At 38.1% G+C, this 22,702-nt stretch overlaps 1 protein-coding gene across 5 annotated transcripts in view; it reads right to left on the reverse strand.

The window, feature by feature from the left end:
- SIPA1L1 (signal induced proliferation associated 1 like 1) overlaps positions 1–21,645 on the reverse strand; it is a 162,183-nt gene extending 140,538 nt beyond the window's left edge. For 4 of the 5 annotated variants that reach the window (XM_039334187.1, XM_039334196.1, XM_039334162.1 and 1 more), the window contains exons 1-2: positions 21,501–21,633; positions 415–492 (exon numbers count right to left, since the gene is read on the reverse strand). The gene's annotated coding sequence lies outside the window, so the exon portion shown is untranslated. Of the gene's footprint in view, positions 1–414; positions 493–21,500 lie in introns of all 5 variants that reach the window. The other variant, XM_039334177.1, reaches the window with a different exon arrangement.
- Positions 21,646–22,702: the final 1,057 nt, after the last annotated feature.

Genomic DNA, 22,702 nt, shown 5'->3' on the forward strand with positions numbered 1-22,702 from the left:
CTAGTACACATTAAGTATGTAAAAGTTGACTTTGTAATATTTTTTTTATTCTAGTGCACTAAAAAGAATCGGAAGTCAATGTTTTTTTTCTTCCCCCCCCCTTTGCCCTATGCTTCGTTTTTTCTCTTTTTCCTTCCCCATTTTCCCACTGTTTTCATTTTCATTTCTATTTCATACTTTGATAAGTTTAATAAAATTATTATAAAAACTGCAGCTATGGAACGCAGGTTGTCACTGAACAGTCATAGCTCCAAATAGTTGTATTTCATAAGAATAGTAATCAGCATGTCTGGGGAACCGGATAACATTCAGCTTGGGAATAGACTGAAGAATTCAGCAATCTGCTGTAAACATCAAAAGTTTATATTACATAAAAAGCTAAATTATATACTGTTTTAAATATTATAATCTTACCTTCAAATATAACGTTTTAATCATACAGAAACATAATTTTAGAGTTGATTTTTTCAGCATCTAAGCATGGTATATCACCTGCAGAATAAATCAATTAGGGAGAGGGCAGAGACAGAGGGAAAAAGATTATTTCAAAAGCATGTGGCATTCTTTGGCTTCTGATTGCAAACAAACTTTTTTTTACATTTAACCACTTCCAACCTTCTCATCCCATGAATATAATTCTGTACCCTAAATTGTGATTTAGATACATTGAAATCTCTTATTCATTATAGAGCATAAAACTCTGTATTTGAATATGTATTCTATAGCTGTGGAAGGAGCTAGATGTAAATTAGAACGCTTTTACAAAAAATTCCAAGTTCACTTTTGCTATACACATATTACAAAAATATATTCACCTACACATTTTTAATACTTCTATAAAGGAAATATTGCTTTAATCTCCAAATGAATGTACAAATATTCACTGAGGAATTACTTTTATACAACTGATCACTGCAAGTATTTCTGCAGTGAAGGCACTAATTTTCCTATCAAAATCTGTTTTCTCTCAGCTGGACAAGATGAATTCTGCAGCCTGATTTTAATCCCTGGGAGATTTAGATTTCTTACTTTTTTCTATTTTAAATTATGTAATTGTTCTTTTTGTTCTTGAATTTGTATTGATTTAAGCCCATTGACTGACCACATTCAAAGACAAACTGGAGATATAAAACAATGAAAAATCTTAGTTCTATGGAATGAAACTTGAGAGCACTATAATGAGAATGTTGTGAGTTTTTCTAATGGTCTATTACTTACAAACTAGACCAGGGGTGTCAAACTGCCAGCCCGCGGACCGGATCCATCACCGGGAAACTGCGCCCCCCCCCATTGTCAGCAATGGGGGGAAAGCTCTGATACGTTGCGCAACGTCACGTGACATCGCGAGTTTGACATGTCTGAACTAGACTGACAAGAGACATCTCTTACACATTTTTTTACAATTGAATATATTACAAAAAACAAGAAATCTTAAGCTCACCCCATAATGCAATATGTCCTTTAAGTACTCAAGTTGGATACTCAAAAAACTTTGAGTGGGGATTCCAGATATTCACAGTGCTACAACTAGTACAAGTAGTCCGCAACTTACAACAGGTCACCTAACAACTGTTTAAAATTATGACAAGCCTAGAACAACCTGTCTTAAAATGCTGTGTCAGCGCGCGCGCGCGCGCGCACACACACACACACACTTCTACAATTATATGAGCATATTCTGGGCACTTGACAACTGGCTTGCCTTGACGACTGGTGGCAGCCCCTGTGGTCATGACCATAATTTGCTTTGATCATGCAATGTTGCTTCATATACCCTTCCCAATTTGCAAGCCTTAACTTCTACAAATTAGCCTATGAAGAAAAACCCTGCATTATTCTGATGCATTTCCTTTCACAATATTTTTATTTAATTTTTTAAGTGGGTTTCTGTAGAATGTTTTAATTGTTGGCTTTATGGTACACTGTCCAGCCACTTTGTGTTGAGATGGGCACCCATATAAATTTGACAAATAATTTCCTTGCAATAATGGGTGTTATATATGGATGAACCAGAATTTTATTCTCATGAGATAGTTAATGAGAGGATAACAGACTGCTAGTTGTTAATAACAAATTCATACATTCCAATCTGCAAGATTTCATAAGCATAAATAACCAAAAGACTTGGAGAAGAAGGAAGAAGGAAAAGAGGCAGAGTTCAAGTTAGATGGCTTTTTTAAAGAAGCACATTTTGAAATCCTACTTAAACACTGCTGTGATCTGTCATTATTTTTTTTCCCATTGAGGATCCTGAACTGAAATTCATAAATAAAAGAGAACTAAGTGTTTTAAAAATGCAGTACTTAGGGAATGTAATTAGCAAAAGGAATTAGGCAGATGATATATTTTTAAAATTCTTTTGTTAAGGTATGCTCTGAATGTTTTTACATTAATCCAATCTATGTAATCAGACCTGATAGGTAATTGATACCTGGACAAAAGAACAGATTTCCAGACTTATCAAGCTTCCCTGACTTAGAGCTCCCTGAATGATTGCCGTCCCAGCATCTCTCATCCACAAAAAGCTAGACAGAATAGTCATTGTATTTGGGGCACATCAGATTTAGTAAGATGGACAATCTTTACACCAAACTTTACTATATATATGGAAGGCTGAACAATTTCACCATTTAATTTAAAAAATAAGAATATTTACTAGAAAGTACAGTAAGGCAAGAACCACAAAATGCCAATTCAAATCTCTTCTCACTTAGGTTTGTTTAAATTAATGTTTTAATTTCACTTCCCTTTTAAACTATTGCTGTAAAAGTTATGCAAATAATCTGTATATTCTTCCATGAATATTTGCATTTATTATATAATTCTATTATGTTCTATTAAGGTTTTATTAAGATAAAGTAAATAATTTGCTCCTTAACAAGTTTGTGATCAGACAGATTTTTAACTTGGCTGAACTTTCAACATGTATTTCTAATTTACACAACAAAGATTCTCAAGGAATTCCTTTGATAAATCTTACATGTTTATTCTACTGAAATAGGGAGATTTCATATTCAAGGTTAACTGTCAAAAGCAGTATCTTACATTGCCTGTTAAATTTGTTCTGCTTTGTGAAAGTCAAACATCTTTGTTCACTAAGATGAAAAAGAATTATGTTAACAACAAATTCATATATTTAACAACAGAAGCCTTTAAGTTTGAACCCACTGTTTCCTATCCTGACTTCTGGAACAATTCTGCTCCATCTGCTATATCAGTGGTTCTTAACCTGGACGATATTGCCCCCCAGGGGGCGATTTCATTTTTCAGGGGGGCGATGGAACAAAAAGGGGCGACATGGGGGTGAAGGAACAAAAAGGGGGCAATATGGGGCCAATGGAGCGAGAAGTTTTGGGGACACTTTTGAGACTTTTTCATACAGTGAATCGCTGTATATCTGTCATACAAAAACATCAGATCGCTCACTATTAGTGGATTGAATTGTGTTTTCAAATGTTCCTCCAGCTAGCTTCAGTACAGAACTCCGTACAGTGGGGCAAAAAAGTATTTAGTCAGCCACCAGTTGTGCAAGTTCTCCCACTTAAAAAGATGAGAGAGGCCTGTAATTGTTATCATAGGTAGACCTCAACTATGAGAGACAAAATGAGAAAACAAATCCAGACAATCACATTGTCTGATTTGGAAAGAATTTATTTGCAAATTATGGTGGAAAATAAGTATTTGGTCAATATCAAAAGTTCATCTCAATACTTTGTTATATATTCTTTGTTGGCAATGACAGAGGTCAAACGTTTTCTGTAAATCTTCACAAGGTTGGCACACACTGTTGCTGGTATGTTGGCCCATTCCTCCATGCAGATCTCCTCTAGAGCAGTGATGTTTTGGGGCTGTCGCTGGGCAACACGGACTTTCAACTCCCCCCAAAGGTTTTCTATGGGGTTGAGATCTGGAGACTGGCTAGGCCACTCCAGGACCTTGAAATGCTTCTTATGAAGCCACTCCTTCGTTGCCCGGGCGGTGTGTTTGGGATCATTGTCATGCTGAAAGACCCAGCCACGTTTCATCTTCAATGCCCTTGCTGATGGAAGGTGGTTTGCATTCAAAATCTCACGATACATGGCCCCATTCATTCTTTCCTGTACACGGATCAGTCGTCCTGGTCCCTTTGCAGAGAAACAGCCCCAAAGCATGATGTTGCCACCCCCATGCTTCACAGTAGGTATGGTGTTCTTTGGATGCAACTCAGCATTCTCTCTCCTCCAAACACGACAAGTTGTGATTCTACTAAACAGTTCTACTTTGGTTTCATCTGACCATATGACATTCTCCCAATCCTCTTCTAGATCATCCAAATGCTCTCTAGCAAACTTCAGATGGGCCCGGACATGTACTGGCTTAAGCAGGGAGACACGTCTGGCACTGCAGGATCTGAGTCCCTGGCGGCATAGTGTGTTACTGATGGTTGCCTTGTCATGTTGGTCCCAGCTCTCTGCAGGTCATTCACTAGGTCCCCCCGTGTAGTTCTGGGATTTCTGCTCATCGTTCTTGTGATCATGTTGACCCCACGGGGTGAGATCTTGCATGGAGCCCCAGATCGAGGGAGATTATCAGTGGTCTTGTATGTCTTCCGTTTTCTAATTATTGCTCCCACAGTTGATTTCTTCACACCAAGCTGCTTGCCTGTTGCAGATTCAGTCTTCCCAGCCTGGTGCAGATCTACAATTTTGTTTCTGGTGTCCTTCGACAGCTTTTTGGTCTTCACCATAGTGGAGTTTGGAGTATGACTGTTTGAGGTTGTGGACAGGTGTCTTTTATACTGATAACAAGTTCAAACAGGTGCCATTAATACAGGTAATGAGTGGAGGACAGAGGAGCCTCTTAAAGAAGAAGTTACAGGTCTGTGAGAGCCAGAAATCTTGCTTGCTTGTAGGTGACCACGTACTTATTTTCCACCATAATTTGCAAATAAATTCTTTCCAAATCAGACAATGTGATTGTCTGGATTTGTTTTCTCATTTTGTCTCTCATAGTTGAGGTCTACCTATGATGACAATTACAGGCCTCTCTCATTTTTTTAAGTGGGAGAACTTGCACAATTGGTGGCTGACTACTTTTTTGCCCCACTGTACATATGTGAATATGCATCGCTTATCTTCATGCGCGTTGCGCAGCAGCCTCTACCCTTTTTATATTTATTTTTGTGTCTTAAATTTCACTTGTAATTCAATCATTAAATATTACTGTTTTTCTTTTCGGGCATTTCACTTTCTTGCAACTGAATTTTGTTTTCAGTGGTCATTACATTTAAGTGTCTTGAATAAATAAGATAATAATGAAATACATGTATCATGAAATTTGGGAATAAAATGACAGGTGGCACCAATATTTTTCACACAGTTGAGATATGGGAAAAAGACTGGAAATAAATTATTTGCATCAATATGTCCTGATGACAATTTTAAAGAAAACAAAACAAGTATTTGCATAAAATGAAGAATTATTTCCTATGTTGTGATTGAGAGGTTATGTTGGGGGAGGGGGGCGATGACAACATCCTCATTGGCTCAGGGGGGTGATTCATTCAAAAAGGTTAAGAACCACTGTGCTATATGACAATCCTTTAAATAATTTAAACTGAGACATCATGTCCACAATTTTCTCTTCTCTAGGCTAAACAAATTGTATCTAGTGCCTCCAATCACTCCTCCTAAGTTTTCCCTACAAGTGCCTTAAAAACTTGTCTATTCTCCTCTGGATATGCTCCAGTTAATCACTGTTTTTCTTAAGATGAAGTGAAGTGAACACAATATTCTAGGTGTGGTTCTTTATCCTGACATTACACCTTTGTCAATAAACCCTAGAATTACATTTGCTTTTTGCAGCTGTATAGCAGTTTTATCTTGTCTCATGTTCAGTGTGTGATCCACCACACACCAGTCAATCTGGTACAGTAGCTAAGATACTGGGCTAGAAAGCAGAAAACCTTGAGTTCTGATTTTTCCTTAGACATGAAAGCTGGCTAGGTGACTTTGGACCAGCCACCATCTCTCAGGCCAAACCATCTCACAGGGTTTTGGGAGGTGGGAGCGTTGGATATGCACATTTCCTGGAATCAGCCAAAAATAAAAATGGAATAATAAACACATCATATATAATGTTGCTGCCAGTGAAGTATCCGCCATCCTTGCATTTCATATTTATGTTTTGTAATCTTCCTATAGAACTTCCTGGATCTCTCCATGTTAAAATTGCTGATTTCTGCTCCTTTTTCAGACTGTTAACAATTTCCTACAATGCTCTACATCAGTGATGGCGAACCTTTTAGAGATCGAGTGTCCAAAAACTGGTCCCGCCCCTGCTCCACCCCCTGCCCCACCCTCGCTCCGCCCCACCCTGCCTGCCCGCAGGGCCACTCACCGCCTCCAGGGCCTGCCGCAGATCACCCAGGCAGTCCAGAAGCACCATGGCGACCACGCCCTCTGCCCACACCCCACAACATCAACTGTGCACATTGGGGTGTGGCACCCGTGCCATAGGTTCGCCACCACTGCTCTACATCAACTACAAATTCAATAATCATATTGTTTACCCTCTCATTCAAATCATTCATAAAAATGTTAAACAGCAATGGGTCAAAAGCAGAGTTCTGCAACAGACCACTCAATACTGTTCTTGATAAACCCATGTTGACTTCTGCAAAGCAATGTATTCTTGCCCAAAACAACTGCTTAATATTCTGTTCCAATGTTTTAGCCAGTATTAACATCAAACTGAATGATCTGTAATTATCAATAATTTTATTTGTCCTTCACAAATCATCTTGCACTACGTTAGACCTCAAAGAAGACAGACAGGGCCTGCAAATTACTTTCTCAGGGCCTGCAAATTACTTTCTATTAAGAACTTTTCTTCTTGAATAAGAAACTAGGTTGCTCTTTTCCAATTCCACTCCTATCCTGCAACTATGTACAATGTATCAATCTCTTCAGAACTATCAAGGCATCTTACATTATCCATTCATGAATTGCCAACAGGAGTTTCGTTTTGTACAGAAGCATTTGTTTTTCAGCAAAGCCAGAGGACATATATTTACAACAGGAACAGGAATTTTGGAAAGTTCTGGGTTCAATATATCCTCCCAATAGAGAGTTATCAAAAACATGAAATCAAGGTGTGTATTTAGATTATAATTTCCTGCCCAGTTAAGTGTTTTGCTCCCTTTTTAATGGCCCTGGTTCTTTGTGTCCCAAGGCAATTTGTACTGCAGATTATCTACAATCCCCAATGTTACTAATCAGGTTTGTCTACAGTTTTTTTCCTTTTGTTTCTCCTTTGACATTAATCTGCCACAAAACCAGTAAAACAGCATAGGTATGAACAGGATTGGGCGGGGTGGTGGTGGAGGGAATCAAATAAAAAATTCCCCTATATAACTTTCCTGTCTCTTTCCACTCCTGCTCATTCTCTATATGGGAAGCAATGTTATATAGTAAGTGGGAGGAAGAGACAAATAATAGCCCTTCCTATGCATCTGGCCATTCAGCTCAGATTCTTGCTGTTCTCAGATGGGTTAAAATGGAATTGAATAGTGGTGAAGGCTGGTGAAGGCTTATGAATAAAAACAATTGGATGAATGAATTTCTCTCAAGAATTTCAACTTCAGTCACAGAGATATCTGCAATTAAGAGTTTGTCTCTTTCTCAACTACAGATAGTCCTTGATTTACAACCACAGCCGAGCCCAAAATTTCCACTGCCAAGCAAGACAGTTGTTAAATGAATTTTGCCCCATTTTACAACCTTTCTTGCCACAATCATTAAATGAATCACTGCAGATGTTTAATTAGTAATACAACTGTTAAGTAAATTTGGCTTCCCCGTTGACTTTGCATGTCAGAAGGTCATAAAAGGTGATTACATGACCCTGGGACATTGCAACCATCATAAATACAAGCCAATTGCCAAGTGTCCAAATTTTAATCACATGACTGTGGGGATGCTACAACAGGTATGAAAACTAGTCATGTTTCACACTGTTGTTGTAACGTGCTGTTGTAATTTCAAATGGTCAATTTGGCTACTGCACAAGTGATAAAGGGATTCAAGATAGCTTGCACGGAAGATGCAAACCTAAAAGTAATAATACATGCAAAATTGTTTCAATCTCCTTGTCACCACATGGGCAGGTATGCTTAGTTAGTGGGATTTTGGAGTATCTGCCTTGCAGCAGTGTGGATGGTTAAGATGTTATGCCTGGCTTGGAAAAATGATATTTTCAGCTTGGGGAAAATTACATTTTGTAGCTATTTTATTGTTTCCCAAGGGCCCTTATTAATCCAATTTCTGCCACATTGGGGCAGCTTATTAACTTCAGCCTGAAACTCCATAGTCTTTTAATTTTTAGGTGAGCAGTTTTTTTGGTCATATCCTAAAGAAAGTAGGAGTAGTACAGAAAGCACATATAATGCCAGCTTCTGCTGTATGGCCTATTTACAGGGAGAAGGAAAATTGTCTATTGGGGTCAGTCTGGGAAGAATTAGATTTTCAGCCACAAATTAATTCTCCTCTTCCATGCCCTTACCAGGATTGCATATATCCTGACTCCAGTCTTAACTGAGTGTTTGCTTTGGAGTGGTTGCAAGGATTGATCTAAAAAAAAAAATGTTTGCATAGTTTCCAGTACATCCTTCTTTGCATAAATTCCTACTTGTGCACCATAAATGATTTGGGCCAGTGGGTTTGGCCTCAAAACGTTTTAATGCTTCAGGGATTAATTAGCTTCCTCTTGTGTAAAAGAAGTGCTTAAGAGCACTTGTGGACCTAAGAACTAGCTGCACTATATATTTCTGATGTGCATTCCAGGTGCCTTTAGAATTAAAAACCACACCAAGGTATTTAAATGCAGTAACCTAGTCTAATTTGCTTCCTTTTACTCTTTAGGATTGTTGAATAGCTCTCTTAGCAAAAACCAGAATTTTAAAGGTTTTTTAAATTAGGAAGGAAGTGATTTTGTCTACAGTACCAAAATGCTGCTGCTATTGCTTTTTCAATCCTGAAGGGGTTTTAGTTATTATTTTATTTTTGTTATGCTAGTATTTTTACTTGATTTTCCTTTGGTATTATATTTTCCCAAATGTTGTTGCTGACCAAATAAACACCTTTCTTAAGGTATACATACAGCAATATTTTCAACATTATTTTGATCCACCTCCACTCACCTTTGGCTAACCTGAATAGCCAGGATAGACAAAAGTCAAAAGAGAAAATACTAGTTTATCAGCAAACATTAAGCTTTCAGTGGAAATCACTAGTTTAGGTCAGAAGCTCCATCTCTCCATTCCCACCAATCAGGCAGCCATGATTCCCACCTTGGTTCCCCCCACCCAGCCAGGACACCAATGGTGACACGGCTTCTGTCTTTGCTGCTCAGACCCATCGAAGCAACAGCTCAGAGGCCTTTCAGAGGACTCCTCCTGCTCTCTGCCCCTCCTTTTAAGAACGCCAAAATCCCAATATATTGTCCAATATATATTTTAAAACATGAGTGCATTAATATAAGAGACTGACAGAGACAACAGGTCTTCTGGATCCTAATAATTAGCAATATTTCAAAGAAGGGATCCCAGAGCATACCTACCATCCCAGAGATGATATGATGGTCAGAAACCATAAGAGAAAAGCAGTCCAACAAGAAACCTGGCCCCTTGACATATAGGGCTTCAAAGGTGACAACTAATACCTTGAACTGAACCCGAAGTCTAAGAACCAGCACAGCTGGCATACTGAGCTACACTCAAAATTGTGTGCACTACAATATTCTTAATTGGCTGAAGTTTATAATTCAAAAATACAAATAGAGCCTTATTACCCAATCTTTACTGCACATGTGTGAACTCAAAATGTTAAAGACATTTTCATCACAGTATAGCAAATATATATTTTGGAAAAGAAAGGGAAAACCAGATAGGCATAGGATGGTCTCTAAGCTTTCTTTTGAATTTGAATTACAATACATTGAAGAAGTGGTACCCAATAAATCTCTGTTTGCCATTTATCAAAAACAAGTAATCAGGAAGAGATTTAAAACTGGATTGAATGAATTAACCTAGGTATTTAAAATGACTCATTAAGTACAAACTAGCCAATACAACAATAGTAATAATATTTCAAAACGTATAGATACACCATCAAAATTGATTTAATGTTTAAATAGTGTTTCTATTTAATCATTTGGAGAGGATAAACTTCATGAGCTTCCAAGAGAAATAAAAAATGTAACATTTAAAAATAAGCATCCAACGCTAGAAAATTAAGCAAATTAAATAAATTAAGAATTAAGCAAAACAAAGAAACATCTCTGATATAATGTACATCTTTGCATCAAAATGTAAAGTATGCTACCATCCGTACAATTCTATGCAGTATTTTTTTTCCACAATATTGTATACCAGGAACATTCTATGGTGTGACATGAAGAGGAAAAGCTTTTCACATAAACATTCAAAAACTTATTAAAGCTTGAATTTCTAAAAAGATTATAAATATGAGCAGTTTTGAGCATATTCTGCAGCTATTTGGCTTTATAGTTCGTGAAGCAATGCAATGAATTTTGTTGCAATGTTTTCTAGAGAACAGAATCATTTCAGTTTTGGTAATATCCTATAACTCTTGCTACAGCATAACACTATGCCCTTTGGCAAGGAAGTCTACACATCAGTTTACACATGACAAATGGATGTAACACACACCCCATTTCCAAGGATAAATGCATTAGTCAGCTAAATGTACTCTATGACATAAATCTAGAAAGGAATAAGGCGGAGATAGAAATAGTTGATTAGAGTCATATTACCAGCTTTCAATTAAAAAGCAAGGAGTAATATAATATATAAAAAGAAGCTGCATTTGTCTTTAGAAATACATATATTCCTCATATACTTGCACATATTTAGCTTGAATGAATTAAAAAAAAACATTGAATGAAGGTCAGTCAATCTGTGAAAAGCAAGAACTTGCATTCCCTTAGTATTTGAAAAACATATTTTTTATTTATTGTCAGTATTGTCAGGTTGTTGGAAGCTGCCAAAACTGAGATTCTTTCCCAAGCACAAATCTCAGAGTTCTCATTTGCAAATTTTATTAAGGTAAAGATACGGTAATTCCAGATGTAATTTTTTTTTTTTTCAGAACGAAAATAATTAGAGTACGGACTTATAGAGACACCTTTTCTAGCCTTACAATGCAGCAGCAAGGAGATTGATCTCAGATGGCAAGAAGGGCATTATACTATTGTGCATTAATTAGATAATTGTCACTTGAACCCATATAAGCCCAGAGTCACTTGATAGTGATATAGGTGGCATATAAATTTATTAAATAAAAATATAAATTGGAGAACCATACTTTATATCTATACTGGATGTGCAATATGGTGTGGGGATATTAACACATGTGTTTGTGGCTTGTCTTTTGCTTGTTCTGTTCTGCCTTAACATTTTTGTTTGTTAATATGATGTTGGGAAAATAAATAAGGTAAAATGTGAATAAATCTTATACCAAAAATTTGGAATTCATCAATGTATGAAGAACTCTGGAGACTTTATGTAAACAGACAATTTTGCTGTGGAAATAAATAATCTATTACACCATATTTAGAAACTGAACATTTTCTCATATATGTATTTTGCTATATAACTATTTTGCAACAACTTCTCTGAAAAAAGAGGGAATCAATTTAAATCCCCAACAAGATGTCAAATGGAACATATTAGTGAGCTGTTTTGAACACAATCAAGAACTGGACTATCTAATAGAAGTTTATAAATAAAAATATGGGAAAAATAGATCAAATTAATATACCAACAATTCTAAACACTGGACTAGAGAGCGACACTGAACATACGTTGACTTTCCTGAATCCTATTTCCATGGTGATGAACAGATTACCAAAAAATACATTTTTTCTGAAGCAGTTAAATTTTAGAAGAAACTAAGATTTTGAAACCAAAAAAATACAATAATACAGTTACATTATAGGTATTAAAAACTCAAACTCTCAATTTCTTACCAACATCCTATAAACATAATACAAGGATTAATCTTAACTGATGAAGAACAGGAGCTATCACAAGGGCATCCAAGAACTGTCCCTCTACACTGTCAACTGTACTCAATTTCAGTTCTAAGATTGAAAATATGTTTACTCATAAAGAAAAACATAATGTCACTTATTCTTAAGTCACTTAAGAAGTCACTTAATCATTTGAATCTGTATATCACTAAATTAGTACCTAGCAACTACCAGCAGGAGTACCTTCACAGATGTAGAGAAAATATTTTTATCTTTTGGGCTATTCATTTTAACTTGAGAATGTTTTTCTTTTAACAACCCCTGGGTGAAGTTGGGGCAACTGAATAGAGCTGAGTATTTAATGGTCTTCCTGATGCCTACATGGAGTTCACAGTAGATATTTTCTCTTTGCGCCCAGAGAGAGAAATATCTACCACTACCTAAGATCGAACTAACAGCCTCCTGATTGTGAGGCCAGGGCTCCACCTCTATGCCACCATGTCATTCCTTTTTTTCCAATTAAATAGATTAAGAAGAATATTCTTGGTAAATATTTAAATAAGTAAAATTAAATATTCTAGAGGGTAATTTAAACCAAATCCATAGTGATATTAGCAGATGCACTTACTTACCGATAAACTGCACAATAAACGTGATTAATCCTGTATTCCTTTGATCAACTCCTCCATTCTTTCTGCAACCCCACTCCCAACATGACTTTCAAAAATCAATAATATCTTTTCACCTATATTCAATCAGAAACATTTAGAAAATATAATGTAACCTCTAAATTGGCTTATGATTTAAAACAATGAAAACAATTTTTCTTTATTAAAAAAATATTTGCACCATTTTAAAACATTATGTGGTTTCTTACTATCAGAAATTGCCTACTTCTTTTTTAATACATATAATATTTAAAGAGGGTTCCATTCAGGTGATGGTTAAGAAAATCATGGAAACTTACTGGATGTCTTTAGATCATGGAGTAGCACTCAGCTCAAACTATCTGGAAGCTATCATGTAGAAGAGAAGGGGCGTTAGCTTACCTGAACGCCTTTTCTCAGCACGGAGACGTAGAATCCACCAATGGGTTAACTCTGTCTTCCTGCCCATTAGACCGGGTCAGCCAACTTGTCACGCCCGTCCTGGGGTAGCCACTCCCCATTCTTGACTCAGTCTTCAGCCCAGGCGGATGTGATAGATTTGGCTCCCGGTCTAAGGCAGGTAATAGAGGCTAAAATATTGGTGGATTCTGTTCATCTCACACCACAGCGCTGTGTAAAATAACCTGTTGAAGTCTTGGGGCGGTGGGTCTTCCTCCTCTCAGACCTGCGGTTATAGCTGAAGTCTCAGCTCACTCCTAAGGGAAACCCCTCTCCAGCTGCTCAGCCCTACAGCCGGAGCCTACCCGAACCCCCTGGGGGGGGATTTCTCCTCCATTCTCCCTCCCCACTCCGTTCAGCTCCCTCCTAAGGGAAATCCCTCTCCAGCTGTATACTAAGGGAAGACAAATCATAGTATTAAAAAAATGGTTAACTTAAACAGTGATGAGTTTAATACTCCTACTGACAGAAAACAGATAGCTATATATCAATGCTGCTTTCAATTTTCTGAACATTCCAAAGCACCTTTTCCAAATAAACTTCCAAATTACTGCACAGCCCCTATTGTGTTTTTAATCATTCCAGACTATTGATCCATGTGTTCAATATATTTTACGCTGAAATCTTCTAGTGCAAACTCAATATTTATACTGTAAAACTGATTTGACATTATTGAGTCACCTGGCAAAACAGCACTAGTAAACTAAATGCCTCATATAATTTTGTTTAAAATTAATTTCAGTTAAATAAGATTTCAGAGCAATTCTTACAATATTAAGTCATAATGCTTGTTTAGCAACAAACATTCAGAGTTAACTACTGGCTCTACCTTTGAAACTATAGTCAATAAACCACAGTTTAAGAGGTCAAAGTTAAAACAACATGCAAATATTTATCTATATAGAGGAAAACAGAGAAAAAAATCATGGGTTGTTTTAAATTTATTAATAGCTAATGAACTGCATTTAAATTTTCTAAAGTAATGGTCTGCCACTTTTTCATCTAGTAGAAAGAAAGTTTTTCCCTGTCATCACTTATACTTTTTGGATAATAATGGTAGTCCTACTTAACTATCATCAGCATAAATCCAAAATACACAATATTACTATACATGCCAGAAATATTTTCTAGTTATATCATCTTTTTTTCATGCTGGTATATCTTCCTTAGTAAGGACCATGTGGTATCAACATTATTCTTTTACAACAGGCAAAATATATTTGTACAGTTAGTCCTCGCTTAACAACTGGTTACTTAGTTGACTATTCAAGATCTCCCCAAAACTACTTATCATTTGATTCCAAAGTTCCAAAGGCTGCTTGCATAAACACATACACATACACACCCCGTCACAATTATCGTATTCTGAATGCTAGGTAATCCTCTCACCTTTATGGACAGTTGCAGCATTCTGCAGTCACATGTTCACAATTTACAAAGTTTTTTACCAATTTCCAGGTGTTCTGGCCAGTTTCCCACAAAAAGTGCTTATAAGAATACATGGATCTCACTTACCCGCAGCATTCACTTAATGACCATCGTGTTCATTTAATGACCACAGCATTTGCTTAATGATTATCATAAAAAATGGATCTGATCACATGAGTACCTCAACTTATAACCTTCATGATTTATGATGGAAATTCCAGACTCCCTAAGGTCATAAGTCGAGGACTACTTATACTCCCAATTTAATTTGCCTTGCATTCAAATCTTAGTTGTTATGCTGCCACAAAACTTTTAAACTAATATATCTGTCTGCTATTATTATTGTGAAGTCTGCTTTAAGTTTCTTTTTTAATATACTTTTCAAGTATTTTAAACTGATCTGTGAACTCTGCATACAAATAATTTGAAATAAATAAACTGAAGTAAATATTTTACCAGGCACTAGCATTCCTTTCACTAAATAAGGGATAGCATTCGGCCTAGATAAAATCTATGAAAAGCATTAATGTTATACAAACTGACTGCAGGTTTCATCATTATTAGCATAATTCAGTGATGACGAGACTGAGTGCCCAAAAACTGGCCCCGCCCCTGCTCCACCACCTGCCCCGCCCCCGCTCCTCCCCCACCACGGCCCCTGCCCCCCTTGCCTGCAGGGCCACTCACCGCCTCCACGGCCCGCCCCAGATCACCCAGGTAGCCCAGCAGTGCCATGGCGGCTACACTCTCTGCCTGCGCCCCACAGCATCAACTGTGCATGATGGGACATGAAGGCAGAGTCTTGTCTATGCTGCCTGGCTGCCATGTCCTTGTCTGCGCTGCTCCATGTGGGCCACTCTCAGGGGCGACTCTCCTCCAGGGGGGCTGCTGGGAGGAGGGGGTCGTGGGGGGAGGCGACCTGGGGCAATGGCACGTGTGCCCACAGAGAGGGCTCTGAGTGCCGCCTCTGGCACATGTGCCATAGGTTCGCCACCACTGGCATAATTTATCCTGCTGAATGGGTTATTGTGAACCCGAGTAGCACCAGCAGAGGAAGTTATTTCACAATGCAGCTGAAGCTTAAACCTTATGCAACAGTAAAAGTACTACAGAGCAATCTAATAATTCTCATACCCACTACTGTACCATTACTTGGTTATAAAACAGTAACTGGTTCAATATTAAGATATTTAAATAATTAATAACTATTGTGATATTTACTTAGAAACTCCCATGAATATAAACCTGAGAATGCTACATCAATTAACAGAGCACATTTAGAAGCAAAACTACTGAGTCACGTCACCTTGGAAACACAGAACTCAGAACAATCTGGCACATATCTCCTCCCAACCTGTTATGTTATTTAATATAAAGTTAGTCTTAAAAATAATTCAAAACTAGAATAGAACAATAGATCACCCTATTCAAGTTTATTATGAACTAAGGAATGAACTTATACAGAAAAAGTTAACCCCCCTTGGGTTGTATAAGAGCAACAGTTAATGAACAAAACCAGAGAAAAGCTATTTAAAATAGGGATTTCATTTTATTCACAGCAGCGTATACATAATTTGGTACAAATAAAACTTTAGTGATTATGTGCAATCATACTTACAGTATGACTTTCCTATTTACTGTACAAACCTCCCCATTTTGCTCACAAAGACCTCAAATTTAATTAGAGATTGTTTTAGAGATGTTATGACACGATAAAACCAAGTCCTATAAGGCAGAGGTCCCCAACCTATGGGACGCAGCCCCCTACCAGGCTGTGGCCTCTTGGCCATCAGGCTGTGTGAATAGCTGGGCAATGCATACGTGTGTGTGTGCATGCTCATCCCCCCATGCCATTGTTGCCGCAAATGTTGTGCAGGCGGCAGCGCCACTAGTATCACACAGGCTGAATTGCCACAAATCTTGCACGGGTGGCAGAAGTACTGTCAGCGGCAGGTGGGTGGCGGTGCTCCACACGCAGGTAGGTGGTGGCACTACCACAAACCTTACACAAGAGGGAAGCAGGCGGGCCGTGGTGCAAGCCTAGGGTAGGGCAGCGGCGCAATCATGCCGGTGGCGGCATTGCTGCGAGCCTGGTGGCAGTGGTGCCACAAACCTCACACCAGTGTCATTATTGCCGAGAGTCTCATGTGCATGCTTGCAGACCCGTTTGTGTGGTGCACATGCTTGCGACCTGTTTGCATGTGCATGCACATATGGCCACATTCACGTTTGCTCATGAGCATGTAAGGTGCCTGCCCCTCCCTCTTCCACCAGGCCAACCCAGAAAGGTTGGGGATCCCTGCTGTAAGGTGTGGGGCCTGGCTACCTCCAAGTAGGCCTGCAGAAACTGCTTGCTAAGAGTGCTTATTATACTTGCAACTGTTTGTTGCACTTCATCCATCATGAAGTGAAACAAGCAGGGATTAGAGAGGTGCATTCTATGCACCAGCTTAGCTCTTCTACAATACCTTCCTACCAGATATGAATCCTCATTCTTAATATTTAGGAAACTTCTGAAAAAATGGGTTTTCCAACTCATGCATTTGGGACCCGAGGCAAGAAGAGAAATATTCCTGAGCCTGGGATGAATGTAGTTGCTTTGCTGTTACAAGACATGGTTGTTATGACTGTACAGTATTACGTGGAACGTATTTATTATTAGATATATTTGTTAATTTTAATAATTTGATGTCTGCTTTAAAGTTATGTATGCTATTGCATTAAGCCATTTATGAGTTCACAATAAATACAATAAACAAATAGTTATTAAGAAACAACCTTTTATGATTTACATTTTAAATAACACAAGACATTTTTATGTCTACATCTCAGTGGGAAATCCTGAATATCCTGTAAGCAGTGAATATTAAGCAGCAAACGCTTATGCAAAGACTGAACTACTGATATGGAGAAAGTTGTACCTCTTTCTTTCATAGAGAAGAAATACTGCAAAACTATAAATGAAGAAAAATGGAAAAGTAATTTGAGCAGGATCAACTTCTCTGCCTCTTTCAGCTCTTACAGATTAGCTAAATAGTTGTTCTCAAACATTTTGGTCTCAGAATTCCTTCACATTCTTAAATATGATTGAGGACCCCAAGGAGCTTTGGATTATATAGGTTATTAAAACTGAGAAATTTTAAAGTATTTATTTGACTTTGCAGGCCCCTGAAGAGATCTCAGAGACCCTCAAGGGTCCCCATACCACACTTTGTCAACTTCTGATGTAAATAATTGATTTTAGTTGTCTAATTTGTCCTTCACATATAAAACAAAAGGAAAACCCTCCAGCTGAACTTACACAAATGTTAAAATACAATAAAGGGAAAATCTCATTGAATGAAACCTAAAACATGATTCATAATTTGGCAAATTATCTGCAAATTATTTATTTAAAAGGTATGTATGTCTCATATGCACATCCACTAAATAGATCAATACAGATCTATAAAATATTTCATGTGTTTAAGTTTCCAGACTTTACAAGGCAATTCCCCCTCGGTGTAAAGAAAACTTATGAACATCCCATTTGCTACGTTACTGTTCCCATCATCATACATGATCACTGGCTACACTGACTGGGACTGAGTTATTGGTGAATCAGCAGCCATATGAACAAAATAAATAAATCAGCTCCAGGAAAAGTGTTTAGTTTGTTTGTTGTGGATCACAGGAACTGCAGTCCAACATATTTGGAGGACACCAATATATACAAGTTATTTTAGAAGAAGTTCATCTCTCTCTATATATATATATGTACAGAGCTATGTGTTCAGATGAGAAAATGAAATACTCCACAAGCTGTTTTGATTTATTCTAGCTTTTAAATCCAAAGTTATATCTACATCTGCTAGTAAACAATCTCTCTACCTTAAATTTATATGAATAAAGCCAAAAGTTTTATCTCAAGCACATTTTTTGATCCACTATACCAGGGGTGTCAAACTGCCAGCCCGCAGGCCGGATGCGTCACGTGGAAGCCATGCCCACCCCATTGCCAGCAATGGCAAAACTGGCCAGATACGTTGCGTGATGTCGCAAGTTTGACATGCCTGCACTATACTAATCTTACTAATTTACATGAAACCAAAATTACTATTCTCTACCAAATTTGCTTAAATAAATCAAAATACTATTCTCTATCAAATCTGCTTAATTATATTGAAATAAATCCAAGTGTTTAGATGATTAAGATAAAAAACCTTGGATTGGATCTCTCATTTGATCATTGAGAACAGAGCAACTCTTCAGTCCATGCAATACTTCTGAGTCAGCAGCATTCCTACTGGTGGCAATTTCATCAAGTCCCTTGTTCTCTCACAGCCCTTTAACTTTCCTCAACCCAGATATAATACAGACCCTTTAGAGAACTGTCCAGATTAGTGTGTGAGGTGACACTTCAAAACAGGGAATTGGCAAAAATTAGGTTTCTGCAATTCTGTCAGAGGAAATATTATGTGCAGAATCTTACTTAGGTCATTTTCCTGCTAACATATAAAAATGAAGCCAATAAGAGGTAATAATACCTGCCTGCAAGTTTTGAAAATTATTTCAATAATATAATTCAATGGATGAGTAAAATAACCCAAATATATGAAATTTACATTTTTATAAGTTTAGCTTAGTGTAAAAACTCTACAAATTCCAGCAATTACAACTTTGGAAAATATTTTTACCTACCAATTAATCCAGTGTATATTAATTAACGACTATACTCTAACTTTTTCTAAAATGATAATCTCTGATAATTTGTATGCAAAGTGAAAGGTGAACTTTTCAAATAGAAACAGACCCCTGAACTTTACGTTTAACTATCATTCTATTGAGTCAAAGGAATTTTACTTAGTTGTTCAAGGTTGAGTTCTGAAATTCATTCTTATGATAGCCCAGCTTATGAAAAAGTCAAAATACTTTAGCAATAAAAACTGCTATATATACATTTCCCTTACAGCTCAAATACAGAACTTTATAAACCAGAACCATAAGACTGATTTGTATTTCCAAGTAAAATTATAGACAAGTACTGCATAATTTAAAAAGCTAAAAAGAAAAATCATTTATGAAACTTATTTAAAATTTACACATACAGAGTTGAACATACACCACATACACAATTCAAATACCGAATGAGAGTAAGTTGCTATTTTGTCATGGAAGAACTAATCTGAGAACATATCAATATTCATTAAGATCTAGGCAACCATAATCTAACAAAACTCAACCTATTTACTGGAAAATAAATCATATACTACAAAGACTAAAGTCCAATTATCACCGAAACCAAAAATTCAGTAAAACAGCAAAATAGCCACTGATTTTTTGGAATCACTGCAGATTTTTAAACAGAACTTTGCAAAATGAACAAAATTGCTGAAATGCTTAACAAAAGTGACATCAGTCATCTTGACATCAGTCAAGATTAGAGATGTTTTCTATTATAAACCTTTTCTGATTTTTGAAAAAGTGCAGTCAATTAATTGCAACTCACAAGTCTTTAATAGCTATAGATGTAATAACTTTAAAAGTATAATTATGCTTTACTAAAAAAGAGCATTTAAAACAGAAAATAAAATGCAAATCTACATCACTTATAATCACTGCTTTTTAAACTGAAACATAAATAACAGCTTCCTACCTGATCTACAAGATCCAGTTTTCCATATTCACTTCTCTGAACTTCAAGACTATGTTTTAGTCTTCCACTCCCTTTCCCACATTATGCACATGTATAATATCCCCAGCGGCATTACCTTTAAATTAACTAATTATTATCATGGTGTCCAAACTGGCTTGGAATAAAGTAAGTACAGCACAGCTGGGAACCAAAACTGCTTTGCACCTTCGGAGCTGGATGAAGAAACGCTTTTAAATATAAATGAAAAAGTGTTGAGGCTAGATATAGATGCAGCATTCTTATGGAGCACTGTGTATTTTAATCCAGAGTTAAGGGAATTTAGCCTGAGTTCAGTGGCAATTATTTTCTACAAATAAATACCCACACACAAGCATTTTGATTCATCTCCTCCCATTCCATATATTTTTGTATTTCTCTAGCACAGAAAAAGATGTACTGTATATACAAATCTACTATTAGAGCTAGCCTCCTTTTTTTCACAGTGCAGCCGCCTCAGCTTTGCCCGCAGGAAAAATAATCAACTTGCTCAATATATGTGGGGAAAATGTGAGTCCTCGGTTTTCACTGGAAGAGATGAATCCAAAAAGCCACCGAAAGAAGGCTAGGGAAAGGAAATCTGTCCGAATACAGTACAGAAGGTTCTTTTATTTTCCCTGGTTAACTTGGGGGGGAAAAGATCAGGGAAAGCAAATCAGCTCTTTTTGCACGCAAACCTCCCCGACTTTCTGCGCAGCTCATGCTTGGGAATATAGGAAATATTTGGAGAGAGGGCGCTGAAAAGAGGAGGAGGAGGAGCTCTTCCTCTCTTCTCAGACCAATAAATAAAAGAATCAGGACCTCCCACTTAATGAATTTGGGAATACTGGGGACGACGCATCATGCAGCAGCAGAACAGGGGGGACGTGGGCTGGGGAGAGAGAAGGGGGAGCGCCAGCACGTATAACTCAAAGGTCTCCGGAGTCAATTAGCGGGGAAGCGGCACCAGAAGGGAGGACGAAAAGACTGAGAGGGGTTTGGGAGAAGTGGGGGGGGGGAAAGGAAAAGAGGAGGCGTGTTTTTTTTTTACACCGTTTCCATCAGTTCCCTTCCGCTGTGGACCGGCGCAAGCTGAGGGGGAAACCCGGGCGGGAGGTCGCGGAGGAGGCGTACCGAGATCTTTCTGTCACGTTCAGACTCCTTCAAGGTCCACGCAGGTTGGGGGAGAAAGAGAGGTGAGGAGAGGGGGACGCCCTCGTGCTTTCAGACTTCCCCGCGGCCCACTCTTCCTGTCGCCTCCCTCCCTTCCTCAAGTTAAAACTCACCTAACAAAGTTCCTCCGGCCGCTTCTTCTCCTGCAGGAGCTGCCGCAGCTCGCTCTTTCCCCAGCGCCCGGGATGAGCTCACCGAGCAAGCCTGCCTGCTCCGGCTGCTCGCCGTCCAAGTCTCGCGAGAAGCCGCGAGTGCTGTTTCTGCTCCCGCCACTCGCCGCGCCAAAGAGGCCGAGCGGGAGGCGGAGGAGCCTGGGGCGTTTCTATGGTAACTGCCAAACGCTGGCCTAGTGATGGACGACGAAGCCTGCAGGGAGGCAAAGGGGCCCGTGAGGTTGTTGTGTATTGGGGGAGGCGGAGTGTCCTTTCTCGGCTCTGAAAGTCGAGGCGCTCTCCGCGTCCTTGCGACGGCAAGGACAGAGGAAAGAAAGGGAGGATGGTGTTCCCCTCACTCCCCAGGTTCTTCGGCGTAGTCACTGCAGGCGTCCAAGTCGCCTGTGGAAAAAAAAAGATCTAAGTCCCCCTGCTATTAAGGGGATTACATTCTTGTCCCATTTTCCCCCCTCTCCCCCCTCCTTTTTATCAATGCAATTTGATGGACTGAAAGCTGGAGTCTCTGAGATCTTAACAGCTTAACACCCGAAGGTGTTTTGAAGCCTTCGGGGATGCAGCGATTCCTGCAGTAAGTACGGAGGAAGAAATTAAAATTACGTCGTTAAAATTACGTTTGCTCGTCGATATCTGCAGATTTACATTTTAGGGTTTGCACTTCTCGGTCGAATTCAAGGAGCTTTTCAAGCTTCAATGCTCCAAGCAAGTCGGGCCAGGTTTTAAGATCTACAGAAAGAAATGGGGCTCGCTCCAACCTAATTGTATATAGGAAAGGACTGTATAACTTTAAATAGATGCAATTTTTACTGAACTTTAAAAAATGAAGTCTTGCTCTTAACAGTGTCGCTTTTCACATTTTCAAGAATTTCTATTATACTCTCTCACTACTTTGAGGTCCCTGAAATTGAATCAAATGCAAATATGAGGTCATACAACCGTCCTGGTTTGGCATTTATAACAACCACTTACAGGTTGTTTGACATTTGACATTTAAAAGTATGGAAAACATTTGGGCTTTTGTTTGCCCTTTTAAAAAGAATGTGGGTAATTATGTTTGCTATAGTAGCTTTTGGGAAATTAGTTCATACTTGAAACTGAAAGCATTTGCTGATACATTCAGAAAATGCCTGCTATGGGGTATTTGC

Source organism: Crotalus tigris, unplaced genomic scaffold (genome assembly GCF_016545835.1).
Source record: "Crotalus tigris isolate CLP2741 ecotype Arizona unplaced genomic scaffold, ASM1654583v1 scf7180000017545.3456711, whole genome shotgun sequence".
Lineage (NCBI taxonomy): Eukaryota > Metazoa > Chordata > Lepidosauria > Squamata > Viperidae > Crotalus > Crotalus tigris.